At 41.1% G+C, this 15,355-nt stretch overlaps 1 protein-coding gene across 20 annotated transcripts in view; it reads right to left on the bottom strand.

The window, feature by feature from the left end:
* The window catches only part of RIMS1 (regulating synaptic membrane exocytosis 1), a 443,920-nt gene that overhangs the window by 78,213 nt on the left and 350,352 nt on the right, over positions 1-15,355 (bottom strand). The window contains exon 1 of one of the 20 annotated variants that reach the window (XM_068281484.1): positions 12,144-12,254. The exons of the other annotated variants lie outside the window; for them this stretch is intronic. The gene's annotated coding sequence lies outside the window, so the exon portion shown is untranslated. Of the gene's footprint in view, positions 1-12,143; positions 12,255-15,355 lie in introns of those variants that run through there. 20 annotated transcript variants of the gene reach the window in all.

The following is a 15,355-nucleotide window of genomic DNA, read 5'->3' as shown; positions in this document are numbered from 1 at the left end:
ACCATCAGCTGATACTTTTTTGTGTGGAACCAGACAGATCTAGCTTTAAGCGGTTCTGGCACTGGATTGGTCCCTTGCTGTCAGTGCTCAATTTATTTTCTAATGCAGCTGCACAGTAACTTGTTAATTGTTGGAAAAGTGATTATAGTGATGTTTTTGCACATTCTATTTCTATACAAACTTCAGGTGAACTCTGCATCAAAAATACTAGACCTTAAAGAGAACCTGAACTGAAAATAAAAAGTCAAAATAACAATACACAGGTCATACTTACCTCCCATGTAGTCTACTCTTTCTCCTCTCCTGCATTCCATTTGTCCACTGTGATCAATGGAATTCTCCATCCTCCATTTTAAAAATGGTCATTACCCCATAACAGCTTTGGGGTCAGCACACTGTTAAACTGTATTATCACCCACTTGAGCCATAGGGAAACATGGACATTACCTTGCACATTCAGTTGTAACTGACAGCTGCTTATATATAACTGACAGCAACTGGTATATTTCAGTTCTGACAAAATTTTGTCAGAACTGGAAGGGATCACTGTAAGAAGAAATGGTGAGCTTCTGAGAGCAAGTGATGGTAAGGCAAGTATGTAATATTCATTTGCAGCTACATCATGTGTTTATTTTAAATAATTTTACTCACTTCAGGTCCCCAAATATTTTGAGGCTTTTTTTCTCTTTTGGGGTGCAGGCAGTAGGTTACAAGCTGAAGTGATTGCTAGAACACGGAGAGTGAATCTTTTTTTTTTAATGGTTGGAAGGGAGTCCATTACAGAGACATATTGCTATGACTGATGTGGAGCAAGAATAGTCTAACGTTAGGAAGGAGGCTATTTTGGTGTGAGATTTTGTTACAAAGAAGGAGATCTAGAAGGAATATGGACAGGAATTAGTAATTATTCCAGAAGCACTATCGTGTGGTGATGGTTGTGAGGGGGTGGATGTTAACCGTAGAATGCTAAGGCATAGATGGGGCATAGTTTTTTACATTGAGGGCCATGTCGGGGGGTGAGAGGAGGGATTGTGAGGACATGCTGGGAACAATACTTTACCAGAGTTTGGCTACTCTGTAGCCAAATTCTGGTGAATAATCCCGTAGAGGTAAGTGCAAGGTGGTTAGTGTTAGGAGTAGGTGGGGGATGTTTAGTGTTAAGCATAGATAGTGGAGGGCTCGTGTCAGGCAATGGTAGGGGAGGGTTCTTGTTAGGCATAGATAGCGGAGGGTTCTTGTGAGAGTTAAGAGTACAGAGGGACGTAGTAGAATATCGGTAAAATTACAGTACCAATATTCCACCATAGTAGAATATTGGTAAAATGACTGATATCCTACTACCACTATTTCTCAACCATTTATCCCTGCGCCTTTTTTCCATAGACACCACATACACACATTGTAGGTTTTTTTGGGGGGTTGTATTAATATGGTTTTAAATGTCTTTTTCTTCTCTTAATTTAGTTACAATTACCATATAAGCTTAGGATAGTTCACAGCTTATTTGTACTAAAGGATATCTGTAACCACCCCGGAAATTAAGTTTGTAGCATTCAACTTTATTGTCTTCTTGGAAGGCTATGGAAGTACTTTGGCCTCCGTGTACCAAACATAAGTGGCACCGCTCTGTGCACATGCGAGCGCAGATTTGCATGTGTGCAGTACGGAGCTACTCATTTTTTGAAGTACTCGGAGACCAAAAGATGCACCCGGAGGGAAATTTGAACGAGGGCCAGCGGTGGAATGAGGGGATGCAGACAGCACTAAGACCCTTCCCTCCTCTTAGGTGAGATCGTCCAGGACTGCGCAGTGGCCCACAGCCCAACTGGATCACAGACTTCACTGCAGCTCCACAGAGGGGACCGGACCAACATGGAGGGAGGTAATGAACTACAGTGGGCTGGAGGAAGCCCCAGGTAAGTATAAATACTTTTGTTTCAAATGTCTCAAGTTTACTTTAAAAATTGTGAATAATTGTTCCAATTTTGGAATAAGTGTAATACAAACACTGCTGAGCTCCTGGCAGACCAGCTCATATGTTCAGTGGAAAGGAGAAGATGGATAATGAGAAGGTAGAAAACTGCTGGCACCCATGGCATCATAAGACAATAGCAATTAGGTGTGAATATCCAGCATGTTTGATTGCCTAATTTGCTCATGTGCACTGACTTTGAGAGAATCCCTTTCTTATTAGCCCTGTGTTTATAGAAGGGAGGTAACAGTTCTGTGCTTGAAGAAGAGTAAAAACAAGTGTAAACAGGAAGAGGCTTTATCTACTAATTAACTATCCACTGTTGTACAGAAATTCCACCAATGGTAAAGTATAAATCTGGGTATTTAGACTGCCATCTCATTTGAAACTTTTTGCTGTAAAGTGTAGTTTAACTCTTCCACTTCCAGTTAAATACTGGATGCCTAAAAACGTATTCCTGGTGTGATCCCACCCAGACGCATTGGTTTTCCTAGCAAAGAGTGCATGGAGGATATCTCTATGAGAACCCACTTCAGTCAATTTGAGTCTGCAAAAGAAGCATAAGTGACTTCTTAAGTCACTTCCAATGGCACGGTTACAGACCCTGGTGCTAGCTGCAGGTCAAAGAGAACAATTTAAAGAGAAAAAGTAAATGTTGAACAGAATGGAGGCATCTGAGGTCAAAATTAACCTTTGATGTCCTCATAAAGAGGACCCTTCACATACTGTACATACTTGTGTATAAGCTGTCCCGTGTATAGGCTAACCCCCCCCCCCCCCCCCCCCCCCACACACACACACACACACACTTTTGCCCCTGAGAAAAAACTAATGTGTGACCCGTGGATAAGCAGACAATGTCTCCCCCGTATGTGATGCAGAGTGCCTCCCCATATGTACGTGATGCAGAGTGTGATGCAGAGAGAGCCTCTCCTATGTACATGATGCAGAGAGCCTCTCCCATGTATATGATGCAGAGTATGAAGCAGAGAGCCTCTCCTATGTACATGATGCAGAGTATGAAGTAGAGAGCCTCTCCCATGTATATGATGCAGAGTATGAAGCAGAGAGCCTCTCCCATGTATATGATGCAGAGTATGAAGCAGAGAGCCTCTCCCAAGTATATGATGCAGAGTATGAAGCAGAGAGCCTCTCCTATGTACAAGATGCAGAGTATGAAGCAGAGAGCCTCTCTTATGTATGTGATGCAGAGTGTGATGCAGAGAGCCTCTCCTATGTACATGATGCAGCATGTGATGCAGAGAGCCTCTCCTATGTACATTATGCAAAGTGTAATACAGAGTGCCTCCCCCTGAATGTGGTGCAGAGCGACTCCCTCCTGTATGTGGTGCAAAGTGTGATGTATGTGGTGCAGGGTGAGATGCATATTATGCTTGTAGCATGTTTGTATCTATAGCTAACTCTGCTTGTTCCTTGCAGCCATCTTCCCATCTCCCTTGCAGTATGGTACTCACTGCTAACCTCTAGTGGTGTGTACAGAACTGCAAGGGAGACAGGGAGTTACTGCCTAGAGACAAGAAGACACCAACGCCTGGATCTCTAGAAAGTACAGAAATACACTGGAGATGGGATGATGGCTGCCAGGAACGAGGAGAGGTAACTATAGATACAGTACATGCTTCTAATGCGTGAACTGTATCTAGGGTCCCACACATGACTTGCATATAAGCTGGCCTCTCCCTCCCACACACACTTTTGGTACATTTTTTGGTTTTAAAGGTTTGGATTTCATGCAAGTATATACTGTACATTATGCTTTCACAGGAAGCTAGGTTATCTCTTATATGCAATAATGAAAAGTAAAAAAAAATAATTAGAAATTTAAAAAATCAACTTAAATAGAAAGTGATACATTAGACCAGCCTTTTCCAACCTTTTTACCCTGGAGGAAACCTGCAAATCATATTTGGATCTCAAGGAACCCCTGCAAATAATGAATTTATTTTGCAGGAGGCATGGTCTTTAAAAGTAAGTGTGGCTGTTTATTTCACTAACACTTATTACAGTGCCCCTCATTATACGGTTTCCTTATTCTAGTTTTTTTTAATTAATTATTCTAAACCCCAAATTTAGTGCTTCTTTTTTACAGCACCCCTTAATATAATGTGCTTTATTACACTTCCCCCACGATGGGGGAAAATGCCAAGGAACCCCTGCAGAGTACTCAAGGAATCCTGGTTGAGAAAGCCTGCATTAGACAAAGTTCATGAATTCACCCTTGCACACATACAACACATACGTTAACTACCTTTTTAATTCTGCAGATCAACAGCTAAAAAAGCACCAAGAGGGTACATTGAGCATCAGGGGGCATAACATCGGGCTGACAAGGCAGCAGATGTGGCGTCACAAGGCCAATTCCGGATCGATTTCAGCTTGAAATTGATTGGGAATGGGCCTGTGGTGTATGGACAGGCAGCAGAACCCTTTTCAATCAGATTCGATCAGATAGAGATCTGTCTCTTGGTAAATCTGCCCATACATCATCTGAGGCATGGACACCTTAACTTTTAGGTTTACAATTTTCATTATACATTATACAGTAGCTAAGAATATCCAACAATAGAAGCAGATACACTAATCAAGCTTTTCAAGAGACTTAGCTTTGTGATAAGAATGGAACAAAGAACACCAAAGGGAAGGGCAAAGATGAAATGTTTAATGATGTGGAAGAGGACACACTAAAGCTGGAAGTCAGAACATGAAGACTGAATGCAATAAATAAAGTAAAATGTTTACCACTGAACAGTAGGCTAGAATCTTTCAGCAGCTGTACTGCCATATTGTACATATTGAAAAGTTCTATCCTTCAAGAAGTTTGTTGCTTCACGCCTCTCCTCCTCTAAGCAGCTACAGGCGAAGTGTTTACTGCATGTAGCCGTGCCCCCTAACCACGCCCCCACCAGTCAAGCCTTGAGTTAGATGCCGATCTGGATGCTGCTGACTCCCTGACTTGAAGCTGGCCAGGCTGTGCCCCCGTGCATCCCCCCTGAAGCGGCAGCAGACAGAGGTGGGCAGGCTGGTGGTTCAGCTGCAGTCTGTGCTCGCAGGGGAGAAGAGAGACAGCTACCAATCAGCAGGACGGATGGTGTTCGGGGAGGAGCACAGAAGCTGGGCGGCTGACACATACGTGAGTAGAGGGACAGTACTGTCAGTGACACTGTGTGTGAGGCAGCCCCCCTCTAGTGACAGGAGCAGACACACAGGCTCTGTACAAGGCAGCTTGTATTTGTAATAGTGCTGAAAAGTTCCTGTGATTGCCCTGCTGGTCTCCATCCCCCTCTATCCCTCCCTCCTCACTCACTCACTCACTCACTCACTCCCTCTTAGTTCTTCCACATGCTCCCTGTGTGCTCCCTGTCAAACAGGAACACCTGTTGTGAGACACATCTGTTTCTTCCACATTTACTCTGACTCTCCTCCATTTTCCATCATCTCTCCCTCCTATCTACCTATTTTCTTCCCCCCCTCTCCTTTTTCTGTACCTCCTCTCTTTTGTGACACTCTCCCACTTTCCTGGTCTGTCTCTGTTCTCTCCTACTGTCCCCCTGTCTACCCGCCTTCTCTCACAATCTGCTGTGCCTTTCTCACTTTCCTCTCTCTCACATTTAATACTTTAGTTATTGCCCTGTACTAAGTATGTATGTATTATGTATGTATTATTATGCATGTATTATTTAGTATTTATATAGTGCCAACATATTCAGCAGTGCTGTAAAGAGCACATAGTAATGTCAGTTAACTGTTCTCAAAGGAGATCACAATCTAAAATTACCACAGTCCTAGTCTAATGTCCTACCATATTATTATTATATAGTTATATAGCACTGACATCTTCTGCAGCACTTTACTGAGTTCATAGTCATGTCACTGAATGCCGTCAGAGGAGCTCACAATCTAATCCCTACCATAGTCCTAGTCTAATGTCCCACAATTGCTAAATTCATCTAAATTTGGCTTCACCCGTGACCACACCCACATTCTGGTCCATGGTCATGCCCATTTTTTTGGCACGGCACTCAACCCCCCCCCCCCCCCTGTAAAGTTTTCTGTGGACGCCGTGTATGGAGTCTGCCATATTTATTACCTTTTAAGCAATACCAGCTGCTTGGCTGTCCTGCTGATCCTCTGCATCTAATACTTTCACCCATAAACACAAGCATGCAGCAGATCAGGTGTTTCTGTGATTATTGTCAGATCTGAAAAGATTAGCTGCATGCTTGTTTCAGGTGTGATTCAGACACTACTGCAGCCACATAGATCAGCAGGGTTACCAGGCAACTGGTATTGTTTAACAGGAAATAAATATGGCAGCCTCCATATCCCTCTCACTTCAATTGTCCTTTAAGCTACCTATACAATCCCACAGCTACACCCACTACCAATACCATATGGCTATTCTGGCATTTTGAACCTTTCACCTTTCACTGCCATTTTTCTAGGTGTACAAAAATATAGCCAAGTCTCTTATTTACTACAGCAGACAGTTATGCACAACAACAAGGACAGGATGTGCTAAACATAGTGGGGCTCTTCTCCCACTAGGACTACCTCAATGAATGTCCATGCTGGTCTATTTCAACTTAAAAAGCCACCAATGAAAGCTGTACAGATCAGCCAAAACTTCAGGCCAATCACAGCTGCACAGAACAAAACAGGAAGAATGATTGCATTGTATGCTACTGATGCAGTAATGTTAGTACAAGCGAGCACACTGCTAGGTTTCAAATACAAGTAGACACTGGGGACACTCACAGGGGCCCTATGACACCTGTATAGGCCTACATCTTTCACATCATCATGAAAACATTCGATAAGACGTGTTTTGTGAAACTTTGAAATGCCAAGGGCCTTATTTTTGCTTTGAAATTGATATTGCACAATAAGCAAATAAAAAAAAAAACCCACAAAAAAACAGTCCATCTGTTAACTAATAGTTAGGTTTTCAAACCTCATCATCATTTTCAAAACTGGTTTTCTTGCTTCAGACTCCTACAGTGCTGAGCTATGGGTGCTCGTTTCTGCTTACGTTGTCTCTATATATAGAAACAAGTGTGTGCCTGACATTTATTTGGAAGGTGCAATTCACAGACCTGCTTTTTGACAACTGTGGAAACTAACAACTGTAATGCAGCTGCTGAAACATAACATTTGAAGTGTTGGCAAAAGCAGATCAGCAGGGTTTTTTTTAAATTATTTTTTGTTTACGGTTTCTAAAGCACTAAAAGTTTTAAAACAAGCCCCTTCTACTTCTGTCTGCGGAGATAGAATTAACACTGCTGTGCTAAATTAGTTTAACCTCTTCCAGACCTTGTGGATATGCATATTATGGCCCAGAGCCTTTTTTTCCAGGAATTAAGCTGTGATCACTGAGATTGGCTCACGGTGATCACAGAGTCAGGAGCCAATGAAATTGTCTCCTGACCGGCGCATGGAACTCAGCTCTTGTCCTTAAAAATCATAACAAAATTATAGCCCTGTACACATGCTTAATAAAAGTCGGATGAGGAAGCCGATAACCACCACCTCAGCTGATAATCCGGCGTTGGTACAGGAGCCCCCACCCTGCAAGTGATCTTCCAGGCGGATCAACTTGGCAGAGCAACAGCTTGCCACCTCCCCCCCTCATGACATCACACCTGCACGACCCTCCGCCTGCCCCCATTGCAACAGAATGCATTGTCAGCTATACAGCTGACTTCTTGCATGTACAGTGTAGGCCCAGCAATATCGCTTGAGAGATCAGTCCCGCTCCACAACTGGCGACATCAGTCACGGGTGTGGGTCTTATGGGAGTCCAGGGAAATTTTGTTTAGAATTAGAACTATAGATACAATTGTTAATCCTATCAGTTTATTTTCAGTTTGGTTTTGCTTTAATCAAGTCTGCCCATAATCAGTACTGTATGGCACTGGTTAAGAACCATGATAGTGCTTTATAATAAACCATTAGGTGAAGTAAGAAATTAACTGTTTAGCCTAGAAATGTTCTATAAAAAAGCTATTGAATCAAAGGTCAGGCAGCAATAACAGCTACATTCTGTCTCTTTTTACATAGTCACAATTTTCTCTTTAGTGTCCCTAGCTCAAAGGAAACTACCATGTCATCCAAGTTTTTTAAAGAGTATTTATTTCCACATGCCATATAAATGTGCAAGCACTAAATCTCAGAGAGGCACAGGTTGTAGTTATGTCAATCATCCACTGCCCAGGTCAGCACACTTCCTACAGTACCGATACATGCTATGGCACGTCTGTACAAGGGAGAAAGATGGAGCTGTCCAGTCTATTGCTTGATGGTTTGAGGGATAGCTAGAGCTCCTTGACTTTATTAGGTCTAGTAATTATTGCAAGTATGTATATAATTTGTTATTTACTAAGTGCAAATTTTAATCAGGAACTTAGTAAATATCACATAAGATATTCATATTTACCTCTTACCTAGCCAAAGCAGCAGATCCGTATACAGACTCACACAACTGCTAGTGAAAAAAACAACCAGGGGCCCAACAGAGCAGCTATCTTGTTATCTTTACTGAATATAGTGTTAAAGAGATATGGTGGTAATAACTTGTAATTATTGTGATAAGCGAGTACCCCATCACTTTTTCATGATATATATATATATAAGTGTGTGTGTGTGTGTGTGTGTGTGTGTGTGTGTGTGTGTGTGTGTGTGTCACCATCACTTGAAAACGCCCTTACTAATTTCAATGAAACTTGTTATATAGATCCCTTACTACCTGGGAAGATATGTTCTCGGGGTCTTGCGTCCCCCCTGCACTCCTGGGCAGAACCACAAACAGTCATTAAGATTTCACCCATTCACATCAGTGGAAAATGCAATAAAGCCAGAGTCCCCAAACTTGGCACAGTTGGTCACTGTGTGACCGAGAACAAAAATGTAGGGAAAGTGGGCGGAGCATAAAATAGCCAATCAATTATCAGCAATTTGTTTTCAATGGGAAAATGTAAACTGCAGCCATTCTTAACCAGTTCACCCCCAAGGGTTTTTATCCTAACGGACCAGAGCAATTTTCAGTTGTCAGCGCTCCTCCCTTTTATTCCCTAATAACTTTATTACTACTTATCACAAGAAAATGATCTATACCTCGTTTTTTTCGCCACCAATTAGGCTTTCTGTGGATAGTACATTTTGCTAAGAATTTTTTTATTCTAAATGCATTTTAATGAGAAAAACAGAAAAAAAAAGAAAAAAAATCATTATTTCTCAGTGTTCAGCCTTTATAGTTTTAAAATTAAACATTCTCCTGTGGATAAAACAAACACGTTGTATTTGCCCAGTGGTCCCGATAATTAAACCGTTTAGATTATGTCCCTACCACAATGTATGGCGACAGTATATTATTTTGAAATATAAGTGGTTATTTTTCTGTTTGTTCTGGCCATAATTACAAGCCCCTATGTAATAAATTAAAATTAATTTTCCCCCATAAAATATAGAATAAAAAAAGCTGAGTCCCTAAGGCAACTATTTTTTTTTTTTTTTAAGCTGATTTTTTTTTTTACAAGTGTTTTTTTTGGGGGGGAGGGTTGGAAGTGTAATTTTATTAATGATGTGTATATACTTGAAAATGTATGTATTTTGTAAGTGTAATATACTTTTTGGCCACAAGATGGCGCTGGTGAACACTCATAGGACGTGTTCACTTTTTTTTTTTTTTTTTTTACACACTTTATTAAACTGTTACATTTCCTGTTTATGTGAATGGACGTAACCGCTGTTCGCGGTCACGTCCATTCACTCCAGGCACTGCGATTGGGTAGAGGACTGTTCAGTCCTCTTCCCCAATCGCCCAGCACGGGATCCCGACGGTAATGGCGGCGGTAGCGGCGGACACACGGCGGTAGCAGCGGCGGGAATGCGCGACGTATTAAAACGTCATGTTGCTGTTAATAGCGGTAAGCATGACGTTTTAATACGTTAGGATGGCGGTAAATGGTTAAAATGTTAATCGCAGGGTTTTCAAACTTGGCACAGTTGGTCACTGGGTGACTGGGATTAATATTCTGGAAAGTGGTGGAGCCTACAAAAGCTAATCAAAATTCACCTATTGATTTTCAAGGGGAATATTTAAATTGCTGCAATTTTTACACTGTTAATGGCAGAGGCCTCAAACCTGGTACAGTCGGTCATTGGGTAACTCGGATTCAAATTCACAACATAAGGTTGAGCCACAAACAGCCAATCAGATTCGTTTAATTTATATGGGAAAATTTTAATTATTGAGGTAGAGGAACCCAAAAGCTCACAAACTTGGTCATTGAGTGTTTGCGTTATAAAGTTAGAAAAAGTGGGCGGAGCCAACAGCAAAATACATACCCGGGCAACGCCAGGTCTTCTGCTAATACTGTAATAAAGTTTTGTGTCTCTTTGACATGCAGTGCACATCTCTGTTTTAGTGATAATCTAGTCTGTAGCCAGTGATCCACATAGAAGTGGCACATCCATCAACCAAAGTGACCGGTCATACCAAGCAATTCGGCTACATCTCTTGGTAAGTTGCTGAATCTCCTGAATGAGCAATGTAGTGGTCGCAATGGTGACTGGACTGATTGGAAAGCTTTCCATATGCTCTATTTCTTTACCTTGACAAGCCACATTCACAAGCAGCTCAATGCTACTGCCCCTGTGGGAGTAAAGCCGTGTCTGTGGAGTGCGCCAAAGTCACTCATCCACGATTTTTAACATGCTACTGCACATGCGCATCTGTGCTTGTGCAGGTGCAATACAGCGGTGCTCGTGCACAAAGAGGAGCATGGACACATACTTCCCCAGAGTCCTGGGCAGCAGCAATAGTCTGGAGGAGGACATGGGAAGCCTCTGAAGAATCCAGACTCTTCCCTCTTCTTAGGTAAGTATGTAAGTTTTTGTAGTCACATACCTTGGGTTCTCTTTAAGATAAGATTGAACAAAAGTCTAATTTCATTTTAAAAGAAGGGTCAAAACACGTAACACACAATGACAAAAGAAATATTAAAACAGACGGACTGAATTTTCTTGCAGTTTTCATTTTTGCTAATAAATGTCTGTACATCTGTATAGAGGCATAAAGTAGATTTATAATAATACCTGTGTGCTATATTCAAATCTGTATGTCATAGAAAATGGGGCTGAGGACTGTATAAACTATATTTAAAGATAATAATGCCCACCTCAGCACCGTGTACCTTCTTATGCAGCTATGTTAACAACTCCGATTAACAAGTCAGAAAAACAATCTAATCCACAAACCCATCATAGTTAAAAAAAAAGCCCATACTAAAAAGATCACTAATTTATACAATCAATTATACAATAGATGGCTAAGCCATTTAGCTGCCTGGAAATGCATTATATCACTATAAACAGAATAATGTGAGAACGGGTCAATCATGCTGCAACTGAAGAGAGCTAAGCTAGCAAGGCATAAAACAAGGCTATTTACATTACAAAACAAAGGCACTGGAAAACTTGGTTGTGTAAACATGTATTATTTAAATGGAACAATAAATATGGGTAACATACTGTAGGATATTTGCAGTGTTGGGACTGTTAATCGAGCTTTTCTCATACAGAATACTGTTTATGATTTAAACTACTACTTTCTTTGCCATGGGTAAATGAAAAAAACACTTTATTCATACAGTGTGATCGAGATATTATGCACACAGTTAGAGAACTACATAGCAAAATATTATAACATTTGATAAAATCAGACTCTGGTAAGCTCATATGCATTAATACATACAGTAATAAAGCTGAATAGGGAACTGCTATGCACAGCCAATATATCTGCCTGGACGTAAATGTTTGAGTACTAATCTACTCAGATGTTCACAAACAATATTATTCTACGAAAGCACGACAGTACAGTGGTTCAGCTACCATACTCTAATACTTGTATTCACATTTAATATACTAAATATAATTTCATAAAAAGTAAGCAATACTTTGGCTTCATGTTCTAAAATCACTGCATAACAGCAAATGTTACCAAAAACCTGTGACAGAACTTAACCACAAAATAAATCTATACATATTAGTTATAGGTTAAAATGTTAATAAAAGATTTCTCTGTAAAAGGGTTGTCAAAAGAGATATTTAATAAGACAGCAACATAACACAGACACCGCCTAATTCATCTTACCTTTTCCTTATCTCTCTAGCTGAGACTAGCATTCTGCTGTATTGCCAACTATTTCAGAGTTTTAAGGCAGATTAAAAAGGAGGCCACTTAGAGCTTGTCCTCATCCTTAGCTTCATTCTACTTCAATTTGCTTTGGGCAATGACATAGCAAGCTTTTAAGATGTTTGAATTGAAACTTATATAATCACAAGCAAGATGGAACTCACTGACCTAATTTTGATAACAGTCTTTAGAAAATATATTTGCTTTTCATCTAGATGTGATTAAAATGTCTCCTGAGAATTTATTAGTAGATAATGTTATTTTCCTACTTCATTTGCAGATTTAAATTAAAGGGAACAATAAATGAATTAAGTACTCATAATAATATGCTCCATTAAATGTATAAACATTTAAAGTTTAAAAAACAAATAAAAAACAGGTTAGATAGATCAAATGTACAGCTAACTGGATACTATGTATATAACTGTCTATGGAAGTGTTTTAGTAAGATGACAGATACACTATCCTTCAAAGTCATTTCACAGCTCTTCGAAGCACAAGTACTTTATATTCTACAATTTGTTCTTCTGGTTGAAGCGCCTCTCTAAAGGTGGCCACACACAATACAATTTTTTACATTTCTTTTTCGTTTCAAGAAAAAATACGTTTTTATGACTCAGTGTAACATTTAAAACATCTGAACAATGTATCACATACAGTATGTGTCTAGTTTTTCCCCAATTATATATTTTTTTCTTTAAATTATTTAAAACTCTAAAAAAATTGCTTGAGTCATGAAATCAAGAACTTGACAATCAAGTCTATGCCATTCAATCTTTTTAAAAATTTCCTCCACTTCCGATTGATTTTTAATAGAAAAAAGAGAAATTCAATCAGCTTTCTCGCTCAAATTAAAAAAAAAACAATCGATTTTTCTGTACAACTGATCATTTTTATCAAATTGCCATAAAATCTGATATTTTTATTGTATTGTGTGTGGTCACCTCCGGCTCAATTTTCATTGCAAATTCCCTGCCTCCCCTTTTAGTAATTATGTGAGATAGGAATTAAAATGTTAACAAAATAAATACCTTTATTTTAGGATGTGTGTAGTGACATGGCTGAGGTTGCACCTTGTAGCCTTTCTCCCTGCGGTCTAGTGGAAGAGTGAAACTCTTTTGGGAGAGGAGGCATGTCCAAGCTGATGTTCACCCCCATCCAAATCAGAATGTGGTAGGAGGTGTGGCCAAGCATTTACTCACTCACTTCCACAATCGGTGCGACAGGCTCCTTCTCTGGATAGCTGTAAGAAAAGGCTAAAAACCCACCTCTTCTCCCGAGCCTTTGAGACTGCATAGGGCAGGGTCACAGTGCTTTGAGTCCCAGGGAGTAAAGCACTATAAAATATAATTATTATTATTATTAACTCAACCCCCTTATCTTTGAAATCAATGAAGGAGGGGTAGGGGACTCCCACTATAGGAGAGGTTTGGCTCCAGCTGACAATGTTTTAGTGAATATCCATGGGACTTTGCTTGTTTTATGGGGGTAGAAATGCAGGAATGGTGAGTATGTGGCCACCCTGCAAATCTAACAAAATTAACTTTAAATTAATTGTAATAACTGACATAACTGAGATAATGTTAAATGAAGTGGTTCTGTAATGGACTGTTGTAAATCAAATGGTACAGAGGTAGTGCCTCTGCCTTTAGACCAGAATCCCCTAGGGAAAACAATCCAGCTTGCTTCAACTTATTCAACAGCCTACTAATTCATCTGCTTTATTGATAAACATGAAAAGCCTACAAAAAGGGGCGCTGAAGTGTGTGGGCCAAGATAAAATCAGTTGTCGGCAGAGAGAGAGGGCAGGCTGATATCAGTTAGGAGAGACCTTGTAGTGCAGGGGAACACCTGACATTGTGAGGTCCGTGGAGGATGCCATTAATATCAGTCTAGCACACATCATGGCTCATCTGGACAAATCAAACACCTACGCCAGGATCCTGCTCCTGGACTTCAGTTCCGCTTTTAACACCATCTGCCCAAACATTCTGCATGACAACCTGGCACGACTCGGTGTTGACCTCACTCTCTGCACCTGGATCAAGGACTTCCTCACCAACAGGACGCAACTAGTGAGAATCAGCGGCTGCTCCTCTAGAGTCAGAACCACCAACACGGGAGCCCCGCAAGGGTGTGTGCTGTCCCCAATTCTCTTCTCCCTGTACACAAACAGCTGCACCTCATCCGCTGACTCTGCCAAGGTCATCAACTTTGCGGATGATACCACCATCCTAGGTCTCATTGGAGAAAATGGGGAGTTCGCATATCGTAGCGAGATTGAGCGGATCCACAGGTGGTGCACGGACAATAAACTAGTACTAAATGCAGCAAAAACTGTGGAACCGATTGTAGACTTCAGAAGGAATGCCCCTTCTCCCTGTCCGATCTCCATTGATGGCACTGAGGTCTCCAGAGTACACAGCGCTCGGTTCCTTGGCACCACCATCACTGAGAACTTAAGGTGGGATGTGAACACCTTCGCAACTCAAAAGAAAACCCAGCAGAGACTGTTCTTCCTAAGGCAGCTGAGGAAGTTTGGAATGCCGCGGGAGCTAATGACTAGCTTTTACACGGCCACCATTGAGTCTGTCCTTTGCTCCTCCATCATTGTCTGGCACTCGGGGGCAAATGAAAAAGACAAGCATAAGCTTCAGAGGGTAATCAGCGCTGCTGAGAGGATCATAGGGTCACCTCTGCCCGCCCTGGACCTCCCCCATACATCTAGAATGAGGTCCAGGGCCAACAGGATTATCGACAACACATCCCACCCTGGCAGTCGCTTCTTCGACCCCCTGCCCTCAGGCCGCCCCTACAGGACCATCCCCACCAAAACCACCAGGCACAGAAACACCTTCTTCCCCCAGGCAGTCCCCCTACTCAACGAATGAGAGCATGCCTGCAGGCCACACTGCTCCACATAGTACACATCATATCATGGTTTTCTTACACAAGGGGGTTGTTATCCGCACTGTGTGTTTGGTTATTGTTGTTGTTATTGTTATTGTTGTAGTTATATGGTCACTGTCATACTGTTGTACTGCTATGTAACTACTATCTGCACTATGTTGATGATGTCAACTTGCACTACCAACCTTGTCTGCCATGTGTCCACAAATAATTCCGGGTGTGGCACCTGTCACACTTGGCGAATAAAGCTGATTCTGATC

This window comes from Hyperolius riggenbachi, chromosome 4 (assembly GCF_040937935.1).
Source record: "Hyperolius riggenbachi isolate aHypRig1 chromosome 4, aHypRig1.pri, whole genome shotgun sequence".
NCBI lineage: Eukaryota > Metazoa > Chordata > Amphibia > Anura > Hyperoliidae > Hyperolius > Hyperolius riggenbachi.
The sequence above is the reverse complement of the archived record's forward strand: the minus strand, read 5'-3'. Positions and strand labels throughout refer to the sequence as shown.